This window comes from Cryptomeria japonica, unplaced genomic scaffold, assembly GCF_030272615.1.
Source record: "Cryptomeria japonica unplaced genomic scaffold, Sugi_1.0 HiC_scaffold_240, whole genome shotgun sequence".
NCBI classification, from domain to species: domain Eukaryota; kingdom Viridiplantae; phylum Streptophyta; class Pinopsida; order Cupressales; family Cupressaceae; genus Cryptomeria; species Cryptomeria japonica.
In genome coordinates this window covers 80001-90091 of record NW_026729062.1, presented here as the reverse complement: position 1 = coordinate 90091, position 10091 = coordinate 80001, and the positions used below count along the sequence as shown (strand labels likewise).

Genomic DNA, 10091 nt, shown 5'->3' with positions numbered 1-10091 from the left:
TTTTTAGTTTTTCGCCGGGCGTCGCAATGCTATTTGAATAAACCTTTTGCCCGTTTGCGTTCTCGTCGGGGCCGGGCCGGGCCGGGGTGCGCTGCCCGCACTACCGCGCGCGCGGGGGCGACACCGAGCGCGCACCCGAGGCACCCCGAGCACACAGGCCACGGTGCAACCCGGGCGTTGTGCGCGCACCCCGGTGCGCCCGAGGTGCTGCGCGCGCACCCAGGTGAAATCGGTGTGCACCTCGGCCAGTGCGCGCTCGGTCGAGTCGCGCACGTTGGCCAAGGTGCACGGTGATGTTTCTTACTCTAAGGTTCCGCACCAGACGCCCGGGACAGGTGAGCGAAGCTGGGCGGGGCCGGGTGCGCGGCCGGGGCAGGTGCACGCAGCTGGAGAGAGCTTTGGAGCACACTTCGGAGCGCACCAATGATGCGCTCCATTCAAAAGTTTCCTGAAAAGGCAAAAAAAGTTGAGATTATAGAATTTCCCACTTGAGAGATTGTAAAAAAAAAAAATTTAAAATGAAGGAAACGCGGGTGCCAAGGTGTGCGCAGCCCAGCCAAGGTGTGCGCACCAAGGCGCCCACCCTGGCGAAGGTGCACGCAAGGTGCGCACCCGAGGCAAACCGGACAATTAACCCAACTTTCGACTTCGCGCGCACCTTGGAGCGCACTTCGGAGCGCTCCTTGGTGCGCACCAATCTTGGGCACCTCGGAGTGCACCATGGCGCCCACCAAGGTGCGCACCCGGGGCAAACCGAGCTCCGACTTCGTGCGCACCTTGGAGCGCACGAAAGGTGCGCACCATGGCGCCCACCAAGGTGCGCAGCCCAGCCAAGGCGTGCGCATCAAGGTGCGCACCCTGGCGAAGGTGCGCACCCGGGGCAAACCGAGCTCCGACTTCGTGCGCACCTTGGAGCGCACAAAAGGTGCGCAACCCAGCCAAGGTGTGCGCACCCCGGTCAAACCGAGCTCCGAATCGTGCGCACCAGAGGTGCACGCCATCGTGCGCACCTTGGAGCACACTTCGGAGCCCTCCTTGGTGCGCGCCGATGTTGCGCACCTCGGAGCGCACCCGGGGAAAACAATGCAATTAACCCGACTTTCGACTTCGTGGGCACCTCGGAGCGCTCTCGGGTTCGCACCTCGGAGCACACCGAGGTGCGCACCTTTGATGCGCTGCCTTCACCAATTTCCAGAAAAGGCAAGAAAACATTGAGAAGGTGTGCGCACCGAGGTGCCCACCCTGGCGAAGGTGCACGCGAGGTGCGCACCCGGGGCAAACCGGGCTCCGACTTCGTGCACGCCGCACCTTGGAGCACACTTCGGAGCGCTCCTTGGTGCGCACCAGGGCGCGCAACCCAGCCGAGGTGCCCACCCCGGCGAAGGTGCACGCGAGGTGCGCACCCGGGGCAAACCGGGCTCCGACTTCGTGCACGCCATGGTGCCCACCGCGGCGAAGGTGCACGCGAGGTGCGCACCCGGGGCAAACCGGGCTCCGACTTCGTGCACGCCGCACCTTGGAGCACACTTCGGAGCGCTCCTTGGTGCGCACCATGGTGCCCACCAGGGCGCGCAACCCCGCCGAAGGTGCACGCGAGGTGCGCACCCGGGGCAAACCGGGCTCCGACTTCGTGCACGCCGCACCTTGGAGCACACTTCGGAGCGCTCCTTGGTGCGCACCATGGTGCCCACCAGGGCGCGCAACCCCGCCGAAGGTGCACGCGAGGTGCGCACCCGGGGCAAACCGGGCTCCGACTTCGTGCACGCCGCACCTTGGAGCACACTTCGGAGCGCTCCTTGGTGCGCACCAGGGCGCGCAACCCAGCCGAGGTGCCCACCCCGGCGAAGGTGCACGCGAGGTGCGTACCCGGGGCAAACCGGGCTCCGACTTCGTGCACGCCGCACCTTGGAGCACACTTCGGAGCGCTCCTTGGTGCGCACCATGGTGCCCACCAGGCCGCGCAACCCAGCCAAGGTGTGCGCACCAAGGTGCACGCGAGGTGCGCACCCGGGGCAAACCGGGGTCCGACTTCGTGCACGCCGCACCTTGGAGCACACATCGGGGCGCTCCCGGGTTCGCACCGGCGTTGCGCACCGTGGTGGGCACCTCGGAGCACACCAAGGTGGGCAGCGAGGTGCGCACCTTTGATGCGATGCCTTCACTAATTTCCATAAAAGGCAAAAAAAAAACGAGATTTTAAAATTTCCGTTTTGAAAGATAGTGAGAAAAAGGGAATGCTGGTGCCATCTTGAGCCCGCCCTGGTGCGCAGCCCAGCCAAGGTGTGCGCACCAAGGTGCCCACCCTGGCGAAGGTGCGCGCCCGGGCAATTAATCCAACTTCCAACTTCGCGCGCGCCAGGGTGGGAGCGCACCCAACAACCGGGCCTGGGAAGAGCCAATGCGAGAAACCCCACCAAACGCTCTGACAAAAAAAGAGGGGGCGCTCCAGTAACCCCGCTTCGGAGCGCACCCTGGGCAAACCCAGCCAAGGTGCCCACCCCGGCCAAGGTGCAGGCGAGGTGCGCACCCGGGGCAAACCGGGCTCCGACAACGTGCACGCCGCACCTTGGAGCACACTTCGTAGCGCTCCCGGGTGCGCACCTCAGAGCACACCAAGGTGGGCAGCGAGGTGCGCACCTTTGATGCGCTGCCTTCACTAATTTCCAGAAAAGGCAAAAAAAAAAGGAGATTTTAAAATTTCCGTTTTGAAAGATAGTGAAAAAAACGGAACGCGCGTGCCATCTTGAGCCCGCCCTGGTGCGCAGCCCAGGTAAGGTGCCCACCCTGGCAAAGGTGCGCACCCGGGCAATTAACCCTACTTCCGACTTCGTGCGCGCCAGGGTGGCAACCGGGCCTCGGAAGAGCCAATGCGAGAAACCCCACCAAACGCTCCGACAAAAAAAGAGGCGGCGCTCCAATAACCCCGCTTCGGAGCGCAGCCGGGGCAAACCCAGCCAAGGTGCCCACCCCGACGAAGGTGCACGCGAGGTGCGCACCCGGGGCAAACCGGGCTCCGACAACGTGCACGCAGCACCTTGGAGCACACTTCGAAGCACTCCCGGGTGCCCACCGGCGTTGCGCACCGTGGTGGGCAGCGAGGTGCGCACCTTTGATGCGCTGCCTTCACTAATTTCCAGAAAAAGGCAAAAAAAAATGAGATTTTAAAATTTCCGTTTTGAAAGATAGTGAAAAAAAAGGAACGCGGGTGCCATCTTGAGCCCGCCCTGGTGCGCAGCCCAGGCAAGGCATGCGCACCAAGGTGCCCACCCGAGGTGCACACCCGGGGCAAACCGGGCTCCGACTTCGTGCAGGCCGCACCTTGGAGCACACTTCGGAGCGCTCCTTGGTGCGCACCATGGTGCCCACCAGGGCGCGCAACCCAGCCAAGGTCTGCACACCAAGGTGCCCACCCCGGCGAAGGTGCACGCGAGGTGCGCACCCGGGGCAAACCGGGCTCCGACTTCGTGCACGCCATGGTGCCCACCGCGGCGAAGGTGCACGCGAGGTGCGCACCCGGGGCAAACCGGGCTCCGACTTCGTGCACGCCGCACCTTGGAGCACACTTCGGAGCGCTCCTTGGTGCGCACCATGGTGCCCACCAGGGCGCGCAACCCAGCCAAGGTGTGCGCACCAAGGTGCACGCGAGGTGCGCACCCGGGGCAAACCGGGGTCCGACTTCGTGCACGCCGCACCTTGGAGCACACATCGGAGCGCTCCCAGGTTCGCACCAGCGTTGCGCACCTTTGATGCGCTGCCTTCACTAATTTCCAGAAAAGGCAAAAAAAAACGAGATTTTAAAATTTCCGTTCTGAAAGATAGTGAAAAAAACGGAACGCGGGTGCCATCTTGAGCCCTTCCTGGTGCGCAGCCCAGGCAAGTTGTGCGCACCAAGGTGCCCACCCTGGCGGAGGTGCGCGCCCGGGGCAATCCGGGCTCCGACTTCGTGCACTGCATGGTGCCCACCAAGGCGCGCAACCCAGCCAAGGTGCCCACCGCAGCGAAGGTGCACGCGAGGTGCGCACCCGAGGTGCACACCCGGGGCAAACCGGGCTCCGACTTCGTGCACGCCGCACCTTGGAGCACACTTCAGAGCGCTCCTTGGTGCGCACCAAGGCGCGCAACCCAGCCGAGGTGCCCACCCCGGCGAAGGTGCACGCGAGGTGCGCACCCGGGGCAAACCGGGCTCCGACTTCGTGCACGCCATGGTGCCCACCGCGGCGAAGGTGCGCACCCGGGGCAAACCGGGCTCCGACTTCGTGCACGCCGCACCTTGGAGCACACTTCGGAGCGCTCCTTGGTGCGCACCATGGTGCCCACCAGGCCGCGCAACCCAGCCAAGGTGTGCGCACCAAGGTGCACGCGAGGTGCGCACCCGGGGCAAACCGGGGTCCGACTTCGTGCACGCCGCACCTTGGAGCACACATCGGGGCGCTCCCGGGTTCGCACCGGCGTTGCGCACCGTGGTGGGCACCTCGGAGCACACCAAGGTGGGCAGCGAGGTGCGCACCTTTGATGCGATGCCTTCACTAATTTCCATAAAAGGCAAAAAAAAAACGAGATTTTAAAATTTCCGTTTTGAAAGATAGTGAGAAAAAGGGAATGCTGGTGCCATCTTGAGCCCGCCCTGGTGCGCAGCCCAGCCAAGGTTTGCGCACCAAGGTGCCCACCCTGGCGAAGGTGCGCGCCCGGGCAATTAACCCAACTTCCAACTTCGCGCGCGCCAGGGTGGGAGCGCACCCAACAACCGGGCCTGGGAAGAGCCAATGCGAGAAACCCCACCAAACTCTCTGACAAAAAAAGAGGGGGCGCTCCAGTAACCCCGCTTCGGAGCGCACCCTGGGCAAACCCAGCCAAGGTGCCCACCCCGGCCAAGGTGCAGGCGAGGTGCGCACCCGGGGCAAACCGGGCTCCGACAACGTGCACGCCGCACCTTGGAGCACACTTCGTAGCGCTCCCGGGTGCGCACCTCAGAGCACACCAAGGTGGGCAGCGAGGTGCGCACCTTTGATGCGCTGCCTTCACTAATTTCCAGAAAAGGCAAAAAAAAAAGGAGATTTTAAAATTTCCGTTTTGAAAGATAGTGAAAAAAACGGAACGCGCGTGCCATCTTGAGCCCGCCCTGGTGCGCAGCCCAGGTAAGGTGCCACCCTGGCAAAGGTGCGCACCCGGGCAATTAACCCTACTTCCGACTTCGTGCGCGCCAGGGTGGCAACCGGGCCTCGGAAGAGCCAATGCGAGAAACCCCACCAAACGCTCCGACAAAAAAAGAGGCGGCGCTCCAATAACCCCGCTTCGGAGCGCAGCCGGGGCAAACCAAGCCAAGGTGCCCACCCCGACGAAGGTGCACGCGAGGTGCGCACCCGGGGCAAACCGGGCTCCGACAACGTGCACGCAGCACCTTGGAGCACACTTCGAAGCACTCCCGGGTGCCCACCGACGTTGCGCACCGTGGTGGGCAGCGAGGTGCGCACCTTTGATGCGCTGCCTTCACTAATTTCCAGAAAAAGGCAAAAAAAAATGAGATTTTAAAATTTCCGTTTTGAAAGATAGTGAAAAAAAAGGAACGCGGGTGCCATCTTGAGCCCGCCCTGGTGCGCAGCCCAGGCAAGGCATGCGCACCAAGGTGCCCACCCGAGGTGCACACCCGGGGCAAACCGGGCTCCGACTTCGTGCAGGCCGCACCTTGGAGCACACTTCGGAGCGCTCCTTGGTGCGCACCATGGTGCCCACCAGGGCGCACCCGAGGCAAACCGGGCTCCGACTTCGTGCACGCCGCACCTTGGAGCACACATCGGAGCGCTCCCAGGTTCGCACCAGCGTTGCGCACCTTTGATGCGCTGCCTTCACTAATTTCCAGAAAAGGCAAAAAAAAACGATATTTTAAAATTTCCGTTCTGAAAGATAGTGAAAAAAACGGAACGCGGGTGCCATCTTGAGCCCTTCCTGATGCGCAGCCCAGGCAAGTTGTGCGCACCAAGGTGCCCACCCTGGCGGAGGTGCGCGCCCGGGGCAAACCGGGCTCCGACTTCGTGCACTGCATGGTGCCCACCAAGGCGCGCAACCCAGCCAAGGTGCCCACCGCAGCGAAGGTGCACGCGAGGTGCGCACCCGAGGTGCACACCCGGGGCAAACCGGGCTCCGACTTCGTGCACGCCGCACCTTGGAGCACACTTCAGAGCGCTCCTTGGTACGCACCAGGGCGCGCAACCCAGCCAAGGTGCTCACCCCGGCGAAGGTGCACGCGAGGTGCGCACCCGGGGCAAACCGGGCTCGGACTTCGTGCACGCCGCACCTTGGAGCACACATCGGAGCGCTCCCGGGTTCGCACCAGCATTGCGCACCTTTGATGCGCTGCCTTCACTAATTTCCAGAAAAGGCAAAAAAAAGAAAAAAATGAGATTTTAAAATTTCCGTTTTGAAAGATAGTGAAAAAAACGGAACGCGGGTGCCATCTTGAGCCCGCCCTGGTGTGCAGCCCAGGCAAGTTGTGCGCACCAAGGCACCCACCCTGGCCAAGGTGGGTCACGGGGTGGGTCCTAGGGTGGGTAACGGGGTGGGTACTAAGGTGCGTGCCAAGGTGGGTCATAGGGTGGGTGCCAAGGTGGGCACCAGGGTGGGTGTGCACCAACCCTAGCCAGGGTAGGTCACGGGGTGGTTGTCGGGGTGGGCGTCAAGGAGCCAAGGTGGGTGGCAAGTAGCCAAGTTGCGTGCCAAGGTGGGTGTCGGGGTGGGTGCCAAGGATCCAAGGTGGGTGCCAAGGAACCAAGGTGGGTGTCTGGGTGGGTGCCGAGGTGGGAGCCAGGGTGGGTCCCAAGGTGAGTGCAAAGGTGGGTGCCAGGGTCAAGGTGAGTGCCAATGTGGGTTCCAAGGTGCCAGGGTCAGGGTGAGTGCCAATGTGGGTTCAAAGGTGCTAAGTTGGGTGCGAGGTTGGGTGCGAGGGTGGGTGGGTGCCAAGGTGTGCTAGGTGGAAGCCCGGGTGGGTCGGCATCCCATGGGTGTCGAGTTGGGTGCCTGATGGGTGCTTCTTGTCAAGTTTTAGTCGTCGGGACTCATTTCGAGCCTTAGAGGTCGTTTCTTGTCCGGTTGCCCTGTCTTCGACCTGGGAACCCAATTTTGGTCCTCGGGTCCCATTTTTTTTTGTCTCGCATCCCACTTTTGGCCTGTGGCCTTTTCGGGGTCGATTCTCGTTTTGGGCATCAGAGCATGTTTCTTCTCCTAAAACCCAATATTTGTTTATTAAGTCTCGGAACACATTTTTGTTCTCGTGGACCCATCATGGGTCTTGGAACGCATTTGTGGTCCTTGGGTCCCATTTTGCATCCCGAAACTTGTGTTTTGGTGCTTGATCCCTATTTTGGGTGCCCACCTTGCACCAAGTGCGCACCCGGGGCAAACCGAGCGCCTTGGTGCACCGGGGCAAGATCGAGCGTGCACCCGAGGCGCCCCGAACATGCACCAAGGTGCACTCGGCCCACATGTGAGCGCAGGTCGTTGCGCCCGAGGTGGTGTGTGGGCACCGCGTTGCAGACGGGACACTGCACGCACACGACGCCCCCTACAGGTGCACGCACGTAGGCCGGGCCGGGTGCACACCCGACGCCCTAGCAAGGTGCGCGCACCCGGGCAGGGCTCACACTTGGCGAACGGGGCGCACTTCGCGAGGGAGGGTGTGCACCTCGACGGGGGTGGGTGGCCGGGGTGGATTCGCACGTGGGTCGCGGTTTGCTAAGTACACACTGCGACAAGCTCATAACGGGTGCGATCATACCAGCGTTAGTGCACCGGATCCCATCAGAACTCCGCAGTTAAGCGCGCTTGGGCCGGAGTAGTACTGGGATGGGTGACCTCCCGGGAAGTCCCGGTGTTGCACCCTTTTTTAGTTTTTCGCCGGGCATCGCAATGCTATTTGAATAAACCTTTTGCCCGTTTGCGTTCTCGTCGGGGCCGGGCCGGGCCGGGGTGCGCTGCCCGCACTACCGCGCGCGCGGGGGCGACACCGAGCGCGCACCCGAGGCGCCCCGAGCACACAGGCCACGGTGCAACCCGGGCGTTGTGCGCGCACCCCGGTGCGCCCGAGGTGCTGCGCGCGCACCCAGGTGAAATCGGTGTGCACCTCGGCCAGTGCGCGCTCGGTCGAGTCGCGCACGTTGGCCAAGGTGCACGGTGATGTTTCTTACTCTAAGGTTCCGCACCAGACGCCCGGGACAGGTGAGCGAAGCTGGGCGGGGCCGGGTGCGCGGCCGGGGCAGGTGCACGCAGCTGGAGAGAGCTTTGGAGCACACTTCGGAGCGCACCAATGATGCGCTCCATTCAAAAGTTTCCTGAAAAGGCAAAAAAAGTTGAGATTATAGAATTTCCCACTTGAGAGATTGTAAAAAAAAAAAATTTAAAATGAAGGAAACGCGGGTGCCAAGGTGTGCGCAGCCCAGCCAAGGTGTGCGCACCAAGGCGCCCACCCTGGCGAAGGTGCACGCAAGGTGCGCACCCGAGGCAAACCGGACAATTAACCCAACTTTCGACTTCGCGCGCACCTTGGAGCGCACTTCGGAGCGCTCCTTGGTGCGCACCAATCTTGGGCACCTCGGAGTGCACCATGGCGCCCACCAAGGTGCGCACCCGGGGCAAACCGAGCTCCGACTTCGTGCGCACCTTGGAGCGCACGAAAGGTGCGCACCATGGCGCCCACCAAGGTGCGCAGCCCAGCCAAGGCGTGCGCATCAAGGTGCGCACCCTGGCGAAGGTGCGCACCCGGGGCAAACCGAGCTCCGACTTCGTGCGCACCTTGGAGCGCACAAAAGGTGCGCAACCCAGCCAAGGTGTGCGCACCCCGGTCAAACCGAGCTCCGAATCGTGCGCACCAGAGGTGCACGCCATCGTGCGCACCTTGGAGCACACTTCGGAGCCCTCCTTGGTGCGCGCCGATGTTGCGCACCTCGGAGCGCACCCGGGGAAAACAATGCAATTAACCCGACTTTCGACTTCGTGGGCACCTCGGAGCGCTCTCGGGTTCGCACCTCGGAGCACACCGAGGTGCGCACCTTTGATGCGCTGCCTTCACCAATTTCCAGAAAAGGCAAGAAAACATTGAGAAGGTGTGCGCACCGAGGTGCCCACCCTGGCGAAGGTGCACGCGAGGTGCGCACCCGGGGCAAACCGGGCTCCGACTTCGTGCACGCCGCACCTTGGAGCACACTTCGGAGCGCTCCTTGGTGCGCACCAGGGCGCGCAACCCAGCCGAGGTGCCCACCCCGGCGAAGGTGCACGCGAGGTGCGCACCCGGGGCAAACCGGGCTCCGACTTCGTGCACGCCATGGTGCCCACCGCGGCGAAGGTGCACGCGAGGTGCGCACCCGGGGCAAACCGGGCTCCGACTTCGTGCACGCCGCACCTTGGAGCACACTTCGGAGCGCTCCTTGGTGCGCACCATGGTGCCCACCAGGGCGCGCAACCCCGCCGAAGGTGCACGCGAGGTGCGCACCCGGGGCAAACCGGGCTCCGACTTCGTGCACGCCGCACCTTGGAGCACACTTCGGAGCGCTCCTTGGTGCGCACCATGGTGCCCACCAGGGCGCGCAACCCCGCCGAAGGTGCACGCGAGGTGCGCACCCGGGGCAAACCGGGCTCCGACTTCGTGCACGCCGCACCTTGGAGCACACTTCGGAGCGCTCCTTGGTGCGCACCAGGGCGCGCAACCCAGCCGAGGTGCCCACCCCGGCGAAGGTGCACGCGAGGTGCGTACCCGGGGCAAACCGGGCTCCGACTTCGTGCACGCCGCACCTTGGAGCACACTTCGGAGCGCTCCTTGGTGCGCACCATGGTGCCCACCAGGCCGCGCAACCCAGCCAAGGTGTGCGCACCAAGGTGCACGCGAGGTGCGCACCCGGGGCAAACCGGGGTCCGACTTCGTGCACGCCGCACCTTGGAGCACACATCGGGGCGCTCCCGGGTTCGCACCGGCGTTGCGCACCGTGGTGGGCACCTCGGAGCACACCAAGGTGGGCAGCGAGGTGCGCACCTTTGATGCGATGCCTTCACTAATTTCCATAAAAGGCAAAAAAAAAACGAGATTTTAAAATTTCCGTTTTGAAAGA

General features: G+C 63.3%; 1 non-coding gene across 1 annotated transcript; it reads left to right on the top strand.

Annotated features, from left to right (window-relative positions):
- The first annotated feature begins 7754 nt into the window (after positions 1-7754).
- LOC131869258 (5S ribosomal RNA) lies at positions 7755-7873 on the top strand. The gene has a single exon (XR_009367649.1). It is a non-coding gene; the product is annotated as a 5S ribosomal RNA (ribosomal RNA).
- The last annotated feature ends 2218 nt before the right edge of the window (positions 7874-10091 follow it).